The sequence below is a fragment of the Arachis stenosperma genome, chromosome 3 (genome assembly GCF_014773155.1).
Source record: "Arachis stenosperma cultivar V10309 chromosome 3, arast.V10309.gnm1.PFL2, whole genome shotgun sequence".
In the NCBI taxonomy this organism is placed as follows: Eukaryota; Viridiplantae; Streptophyta; class Magnoliopsida; order Fabales; family Fabaceae; genus Arachis; species Arachis stenosperma.
The window spans coordinates 118,152,065-118,161,754 of NC_080379.1; the positions used below are offsets into that span (position 1 = coordinate 118,152,065).

The 9,690-nt window shown below is 39.8% G+C and overlaps 1 non-coding gene across 1 annotated transcript; it reads right to left on the minus strand.

Annotated features, from left to right (window-relative positions):
* Nucleotides 1–223: 223 nt before the first annotated feature.
* On the minus strand, nt 224–327 carry LOC130971513 (small nucleolar RNA R71). Its single transcript, XR_009082728.1, has one exon. It is a non-coding gene; the product is annotated as a small nucleolar RNA R71 (small nucleolar RNA).
* Nucleotides 328–9,690: the final 9,363 nt, after the last annotated feature.

Consider the following 9,690-nt stretch of genomic DNA (forward strand, 5'->3'; position numbering starts at 1 on the left):
TAATGAAGATCCAAACCAACATCTCACCAAATTCCTGAGAATTTGCGACACTGTGAAGTCCAATGGAGTCCAGGAAGATGCCTATAAACTGCTCTTGTTCCCATTTTCACTTAGGGACAAGGCAGCTAAATGGTTGGAATCATTCCCAAGGGACAGCCTAACAACCTGGGATGAGGTGGAGAGCAAGTTTCTGGCACGTTTCTACCCCCCACAAAAGGTCAATAGGCTTCGATCTGAGGTTCAGACTTTTAGACAACAAGATGGTGAGACGCTCTACGAGGCATGGGAGAGGTTCAAAGAGTTGACAAGGAAATGCCCACCAAACATGTTCCCTGACTGGGTGCAATTGCATATTTTCTATGATGGACTTTCTTATGAATCAAGGAAGGCTGTAGACCATTCATCAGGAGGTTCATTGAACAGGAAAAAGACTGTGGAAGAAGCCATTGAAGTGATTGAGACAGTGGCTGAGAATGAGTACTACTATGCTTCAGAGAGGCACAACATTAAGGGAGTCATGGAGCTGAACCATGTTGATGCAATTCTAGCCCAAAACAAGGTGTTTGCCAAGCAACTAGCAGAGTTCACCAGGAAATTAGACACAAAGCAAGTGGCTACAATACACACACAAGATCAAGAGGAAGTAAGCATTGAAGGAGGTGATTGGGAAGAGGCCAACTATGTGGGAAACCAACAAAAACAATCATATGATCCACATTCCAACACTTATAACCCAGGATGGAAAAACCACCCAAACTTTGGGTGGGGAAACCAGCAAACCCAACCACAAAACCACAAACCTTACAACCACAACCAGCATAACAATTCCACATACCAAAACTCCAACCAAAGATCATACCAAACCACACAAAACACTTACTCCCAACCAACATATCATGGCCAAAATAATCAACCTGCCCAACCTAATCCGAACCAACAATTTCAAGATCAATTAAACTGGATAGAAGGAATACTAGCAAACATGGGTCAGGACATAAATGAGTTGAAAAGCTTTAGGGAAGATGTGAGATCGACCTTGAGGAACCATGGTGAAAAACTCAAGTGGATGGAGTCTCGAGTAGGAGAGCTATCTCAACAGGCCCCCAAGTCAACTGCAGTATTCCCTAGTGACACAGAAAAGAATCCTAAAGGGGAACAAAAGGGAGTGAGATGGGAAGAATGCAAGGCCATCACCATATTGAAGGAAGTCTCGGAAGAAGAAGGAATCAGACCCTCAGAAAAGGAACCAGAAATCTTGAAAGAAGGTGTGGAAGAAGCTAAGCAGGAAAGTGAAACTGAGCAAGACAAGGAAATGCAAAAGGAAGGCATGCTGGAAACATACCAACCAAAAACACCATTTCCTCAGAGGTTAGGAGGAGGTGAAAAAGGGAAGACATATTCAAGGTTCTTAGAGACATTTAAGTCTCTCTACATCAATATTCCCTTTCTTGAGGTCCTCCAGCAGATGCCTACACATATCAAGTATTTGAAGGAATTGCTGAGCAAGAAAAGAGTTTTGAAGGGAGGACAAACTGTAAGAATGAACAAAGAATGCAGTGCACTCATCAAGAAGGATATGGTCTCTAAGAAAACAGACCCAGGTAGTTTTCATATCCCCTGCATCATAGGGGAAACAAAAATTGACAGAGGATTCTGTGATCTAGGAGCTAGCATAAATGTGATGCCTCTGACTCTTATGAGAAGGCTACAACTGAATGAGGTGAGATCCACTGATGTAATCATACAACTGGCTGACAAAACTCAAAAGCAAGCTGAATGGGTAGTTGAGAATGTGCTGGTGAAAGTGGGAAATTATTTCTTCCCCACAGACTTTGTCATTTTGGACATGGAGGAAAGCTACCTACACCCTATCATTCTGGGAAGGCCATTTCTAGCCACTGCTAGAGCGCTCATAGATGAAGAACAAGGAGAGCTAATTTTGAGAATACATGATGAACAGCTCATTTTCCATGTTTTCAAACCTGCATCTGAGCCTGAACCAGAACCTGAAAAGCCTAAGGATGATAGTAGCCATCTGTGTTTGGAGGAAAGCAATTCAGCAGCTGAAACTCTAAAACAATCCTTTGAAGGCAAACAAGAATTACAAGAGTTAAAGCCACAAGAATCAATAGAAACAAATCAGAAGGGTCCTGCTAGCATAAGGGTCAATGAAGAAATCCTCAAGAGAGAGGGAAGAATTGTAAAGAAATTGCCAAGAGGGTGGAGAAACAAGAAAATTCCCACTGAAGGTTTCTCTCCGGGAGATAAAGTGATATCAAGTCATTATCTGCCAATCCCACCTGGCCTCAAACCTATTCCTTCCCAGCTCCCTCAAGTGTTCACAATCAGGAAAGTTCTTTCTATGGAACATTTGGAAATCATGAAGGAATCAAATGGGGATGTTTCCATAGTGAGAGGAGAGGACATCAAGCACTACAATCCACCCTAACAATGGACAACCGTCAAGCTAGTGACGTTAAAGAAGCGCTTGTTGGGAGGCAACCCAACCTGAGGTAATACCCCTTTGCTGTCTCTTTTATTTGTTTCAATAAAAAGGGTAAAGTAGTTTCTGTGCATTGCAAAGAATTAAGTTTGGTGTTTCACACCAAACAATGAATTCGTGGATCAATAATTCAAAGGGAAATATGTGACTCTAAGTTTGGTGTTCCACCATAAAGATCAACTGAACACAACAACCTTTGAATTATATGAAAGGAACAACCATTCTAAGCAATCACAGAAATGCTTAAAATCCTTAGCAGCAACTTCATTCCAAGGAAAACTCAAGGATTCAAAGAACAGAGAAGTGAGTAGGAGACTAAGTTTGGTGTTCACACACCAACTTAAGACTCAGACACTTGCCCATACATAGTTGAGCTAACCACTCAAGTGCTTGAGAAGCAAGCAACTTCATCACTCTTTGCAGGAAAGGAAACAAGGATCTTAGAAAAAACATGAAGCAACAACTAGGAGAAGAAGGAGAAATCAAATTGTTTCCTGGCAACAAAGAGAAAACAAGAAATTTCACAAGGTGGTGTTGTTCCTTGACCATTCTTTAAAAGGCAAACAAAAGCATGCTTGTTCTGGTTTAAACTGTAATTGTTGAATCTTTCTGGAATGTGAAGTTTTTGGTATGAGTGTCTGTTTACTGCTTTGAATAAAGTGAATGCCTAGATGTTTGGATATAACTTCACCTTCTTAAACAAATGCTTGCCATGCTTGTTCTGTTTCCAAAAATAAAAGAAAAGTTTGAACAAAAGTAACTTGGCTCAATTAGTGACAAATCAAGTAGAATTAAGTGGTGGTATGCATGCTTGATTGTTTAGTTAGCTCACTGGAAATTGAGTGTAGAATTATCATTTTTTGTGTAGAAGTTGAATACTGTCTATGGATCTTGATGAATAAATGTCTTTGGCCATGAAAAAGAAAGAAAAAGAAGAAGAAAAGCCACTGAAAAAGGGCAACCAAAAAGCAAAAGAATTAAGAAAATAAAGCTAGGCACCAATGGTTTGAACTTTTGAGACATATGCCTGTGGTGTTTATGTACTAGGATCTGCTTGGATGAATAGGTTCTGTGGAGTGTTTCAACACTTGGTAACTTGGGTTAACTAACCCGGGATTATCAACCAAAAGTCCATTATCAAGAGCAACCTAGCTACAAAACATTTAGTTACACAAAGAGGTGCTGGGCACCAATGTCTCAAAAAGAAATGTGAACTAAAATGCCTGTAGTGGATATGTGTACTGCACTGATAAGAAAAAGAAAATGCCAAAGGCTTGTGCAACACATGACACTGAGCAAACAAGGAGCAAAGGAGCTCTAAGAAAAAGAAAAACAAAGAAAGGAAAAAGTGCCAAGGACATAAGAATAACAAGAGGCCATAGCAGTGTTTGATGGATGCAATGAAAAAGTGATAATCCTCCCTGATAAGAATGAAAAAGTGATGCTACAACTTTCTGCATAAAACCCTTCTGATGAACTTCAAATGCTTGCTAATATAGCCAATGTAATTGCTTTCTGTTTCATACTTTCTTCTCAATTAACTCAGGACTTGCTTAGGGACAAGCAAGTATTAAGTTTGGTGTTGTGATGCCAAGGCATCTTAGGCTAGTTTCACTAGCATTTTTCTGTTAGTTTTAGTTGTTTTATGCATTTTCTTGAGCTTAAAGTAACCAAGAATGGTTAAATGAACAACAAAGCAATGAACCATCCAAACAGTATGATTTTTGATGCAAATTCCATGAGTTTTTAGTTATATTACTTGAATGCTATGAATGGATGATTTCTCATGAAATTTTGCGAGACTTTGATGCAATTGTTTGGGTGATTTCAGGGAAGAAGAGGCTAGGCAAGGAAGCAACAAAATCAATAAAAGAAGCTTGAATATCAAATGTGGAGTTTAAGCTCCAGTTTAAGCCTAAACTGGAGCTTAAACGCCAGAATCATGAGAAAGGAGGAAATGCTGTAACTGGCGTTTAACCTCCAGTTTAACCTTAAACTGGAAGTTAAACGCCAGAATGAGAAAGGCACTAAGAAGCATTTCCACGTTTAACCTCCAGTTTAACCTTAAACTGGAGGTTAAACGCCAGAAGGAGTATAGCACCAAGGGAGCATCTCCACGTTTAACCTCCAGTTTAACCTTAAACTGGAGGTTAAACGTGTTCGACCCACATTATGCACCAGGAAGCCATTTCCACGTTTAAGCTCCAGTTTGAGGTTAAACTGGAGCTTAAACGTGTTCGACCTTCACACTCCTGGGCTACCTTCTTCATTCCCACGTTTAACCTCCAGTTTAACCTTAAACTGGAGGTTAAACGTGTTCGACCACAAATTGCCTCTAGGGTTGCTTTCTTCAATTCCACGTTTAAGCTTTAGTTTAACCTTAAACTAAAGCTTAAACGTGTTCGACCATACCACACTCCATGGTTGCTTTCTTCCATTTCCACGTTTAAGTTTCAGTTTAACCTTAAACTGAAACTTAAACTTCAACTTAAACGCCACTTTTTGAAAGGGTTTCTGGGCCAAGTATATTGAAGTTTAAGTTAGCATTTGAGCACAAACTTCAACTTAAACGTATTATGGTAAGAAACCCAATTGAATATCATGGTTTATGGAATTGGGCTTGAAGAATTGATGAGTCTGGAGCATCCATTTGTTGAGTCTTGTGTCATTACTTGTTTATCACTAAGTTTGCTCAATGAATGTTACAGATTTGAATCACAGCCTCATCAGGATTATAGACCATAAACCCAAAGCAAAAGGAAATCAGGGAAAGGCCTCAAAGCCCAAGAAACACAACAGAAGCTCAATTTAGAAAGTGTATAAATAGGATAGAATTTAAGTTAGTTAGGACTTTACACACGGGAGAACTTTTCATTTTTTTTTTGTAATTGAATTCTGAGCTATGACTCACTAAACCCCTTTCATTGGGTTAGGGAGCTCTATTGTAATTCAATGAATCAATAATAGTTTTATCTTCTTCTTTAATCTTTTCTCTTGAATTTTGTTAGAAAGCTTCTCGATCTAATTCCATTGGGTAGTTGTCTTGGGAAAGAAACTACCCATAATTGGAATCCTTCGGAACCTTGGGAAAGGAATGGAGGATTCATGCTAGAGAAGCTTTCTCACAGTGAATTGGATTGGGGTTTGGATGGATATTGTGACATGTAATCCTACCAAATTGTGGTTCATGAAACTGTGTGGTATAATCAGTGATCGAGCATCATCTCTTCTTATGAACATTTAAACCAAGGGATTGGGAATTTGTTTGTTTTTAGAGAGAATTGGTGAGCCAAGGGATTGGGATCCAATCATATAAGATTGCCAAGCAAAAATTCAATGAATGCATTGGTTGAGGAAGGGATAAGACGTTTTGATTCGGAGATCTCAATATCTCCTGAAACCCAATGAATTCCCCATTTCTGATCTACCACTTTCTCTTACATTCTGCAATTAAATTCATGCAATCACCCCCATCCCTTTTAATTTCAGCAATTTAGCTTCTCGCTCTTTAATTCATGCAATTTTACATTCCGCAATTCTCATCTAAATCTTGATTCCGCTCAACTAGAACATACTTCTAATCCGAATTGCTCACTCAACCAATCCTTGTGGGATTCGACCTCACTCTATTGTGAGTTTTTACTTGACGATAACCGGTGCACTTGCCGGAAGAAATTTTGCCGATCGTGCAATTTCCTAAAATCGTGGCTATCAAGTTTATAGCCAGCATCAGTGATGCCCAACATACAGCTTGCCATGGAAAGGAGTAAGAAGGATTGGATGAAGACATTAGGAAAGCAGAGAGACGGAAGGGACAAAGCATCTCCATACGCTTATCTGAAATTCTCACCAATGAATTACATAAGTATCTCTATCTTTATTTTATGTTTTATTTATCTTTTAATCATTAATCCTCCATAACCATTTGAATCCGCCTGACTGAGATTTACAAGATGACCATAGCTTGCTTCATACCAACAATCTCCGTGGGATTGACCCTTACTCGCGTAAGGTTTATTACTTGGACGACCCATTGCACTTGCTGGTTAGTTGTGCGATGTTGTGATAAAGAGTTGAGATTGCAATTGAGCATACCATGTTGATGGCGCCATTAATGATCACAATTTCGTACACCACTGTCTCACAAATCCTCAGAAAAGTGGATAAGTGTTGGTTTGGATCTTCAAGTGGGCCTCCTCCATAGGAACAATTATTTTGTACCAAAGTGATGAGCTGGGGCTTCAATTCAAAGTTCTTTGCATTGACATTGGGAGTAAGGATGCTACTCCCACAGTGCCTTGGGTTGGGAAAAGTGTAGGATGCTAGAACCCTCCTTTGAGGTTGGCCATTGTTGTTGGATACTTCATCAGGTGGATTAAGATGATTCCCTTCCATTTCTTGGTTTTCTTCCTCAGAATCTGCCTCTCCAATGATTCCCTTCCCTCTTGCTTCTCTTCTTAATCTCCTGAGAGTTCTTTTGTCAGTCTCACAGAAGGTAGAGACCTCTCCCCTTGCTTCTGTCATACAACCAAAACAATAAGAAACACACAGAGCACTCTGTAGCTTGAGTGCAGTGAGAGTTAGTAGAGACAAAGTCTCAAATAGTTAGTGTGCTTATCAAAAATAAAGAAAAACAAAGAAAAAGTGCTTAATCTAGACCACCACCTTACTTAATCATTGTCAATCTAGATCAATCCCCAGCAATGGCGCCAAAAACTTGATGAGGGAAAAACGATTCTACACAAAATTCACTGGCAAGTGTACCGGGTCGCATCAAGTAGTAATTACTCACATCAAGTACTTCTTCCACCAAGTTTTCTATCATTTCCACTCTCATATGCTTTTCTTTCTCAGGGGGATATTGCATGGCTTTAAAGACATTGATGATCATTTGTTCATCATGCACCCTAAGGATCATTTCTACTTTCTCTACATCAATGATAGCTTTTGCTGTGGCTAAGAAAGGTCGCCCTAAGATAATTGAGTTGTGTCCCTCTTCCTCCATGTCTAAGATAACAAAGTCAGCAGGGAAAATGAATTCTCCAACCTTCACTAATAAGTTTTCTACAACTCCATTAGGTGTTTTGAGTGATCTATCAGCCATTTGAAGTGACATTCTAGTGGGTTTAACTTCCTCTATTGCAAGCTTTTTCATTAGTGAGAGAGGCATCAAATTGATGCTGGCACCTAAATCACAGAGTACTTTTTCCAAAGTCATGTTACCTATGGTGCATGATATGATGAAACTCCCAGGATCTTTGAATTTTGGTGGAAGACCTTTTTAAATTAATGCACTACATTCTTGTGTCAAGATCACGGTCTCCTTTTTATTCCAGCTTCTCTTCTTGTTAATGAGTTCTTTGAGGAATTTTACATATAAGGGCATTTGCTTCAATGCTTCAGCAAGGGGGAGGTTGATTTCCATCTTCTTAAAAATCTCTAGGAACTTAGGAAATTATTGGTCTTTGAGCTCTCTTTGCAACTTTTGAAGGTATGGCAGAGGAGGAGTGTAAGGTTTCACCACCTTCTTCTGCATTTGTGGTTTCCCTTCCATGACTTGCTTTCCCTCCTTGAAGCTTATGTCTCTTCCTCCCTCTTCTTGGACTTCTCTTGGTCCTTCTCTTTAGCTGCCACTTCTTTATTGCTGTTAACTTTGTCATTTTCTAGTGTCCTTCCACTCCTTAATTGGATTGCTTTGCATTCTTCTTTGGGATTTGGAGTGGTATCACTTGGGAAGGCATTGGTTGGTCTTTCAGCTGGTTGTTTGGACAATTGTCCAATTTGTCTTTCTAGGTTTCTCAGTGAGGCTTTATGATTCTTGTTGGCCAATTTTTTATGCTTTATCATTTTCTCCATCATCATGTCCAAATTGGAGATTCTTTGGGATTCTTCGGGTAGTTAAGTGTGGGAGTAGTTGGCGGATGAAAGTTATTGTTGTTAGTTGAGGGGTTATTGGGTGGATAGTAAGTAGATGGAGGTTGGTTATTTTGTGGTCTTCTGTATGGATTTTGGTTAGTTTTTGTTGGTTTTGGTGGTTTGTGTTGCGGGGATTGCTTTGGTTGGAGTTTTTTTGCCATGAGTTTTCGTTTTCTCCCCACTTTAGATTGGGGTGGTTCTTCCAAGATGAATTGTAGGTGTCCTCATGGAAGTCATTCTATCCAGGTCCTTGATTGTGCGTGCATTGAACCTGTTCAGGCTGCTGCTCTTCATAACTTTCTTCATTTTGTCCCCATACAACTAGTGGTTGGTTGGATGAGCTTACTACAGCAAGTTACAATCCATCCATCCTCTTTGACATCATCTCTATTTGTTGTAGAAGTTGCTGATACATAATCTTGTTTTGAGCCAAGATTGTATCAACTCCTTCAAGCTCAAATACACCTCTCTTGGGAGCTGCTTGTCTTTCAGAGGAGTAGAAATACTCATTGTTGGCTACCATGTCTATGAGATCATGTGCTTCTTGTGCAGTCTTCATCATTTGCAAAGATCCTTCTGAAGAGTAATCCAAAGCTTTCATTGAACTCATAGATAGGCCCTCATAGAAATTTTGTAGCTCAACCCATTCACTGAACATTCTCTCTAGACATCTTCTAATAAAAGCTTTATACCTCTCCCAGGCTTCATACAATGACTCTCCCTCTAGTTGTCTGAAGGTTTGTACATCCGTTTTCAGCTTAATGACTCTTTGAGGGTGGTAGAATTTGGCTAGGAATTTGCTAACCAGATCATCCCAGTTAGTGATGTTCTCTTTTGGGAAGGTTTCTAGCCAATGGGTGGCTTCGTCTCTCAGTGAGAATGGGAATAACAAAAGCTTATAGATGTCAGGATGAACTCCATTGGTTTTAACCGTGTCACAAATTCTCAAGAACACTGAGAGGTGTTGGTTTGGATCTTCAGCATGGCTTCCTCCGTATTGGCAATTGTTCTGAACTAGAGTGATTAATTGAGGCTTGAGTTCGAAATTATTAGCATGGACATTGGTAGTTAAGATACTGCTCCCACAATTTCTTGGGTTGGGGATAGTGTAAGAGGTTAGAACTCTCCTTTGAGGCTGGCCATTGTTGTTAGCCACATCCTCTGGTAGATTAGGGAGGTTACCCTCCATCTCTTGATCTTTCTCTTCTAATTCTTCTTCTCCAATCACTCCCTTCCCTCTTGTTTCTCTCCTCAATCTTAAGAATGTTCTC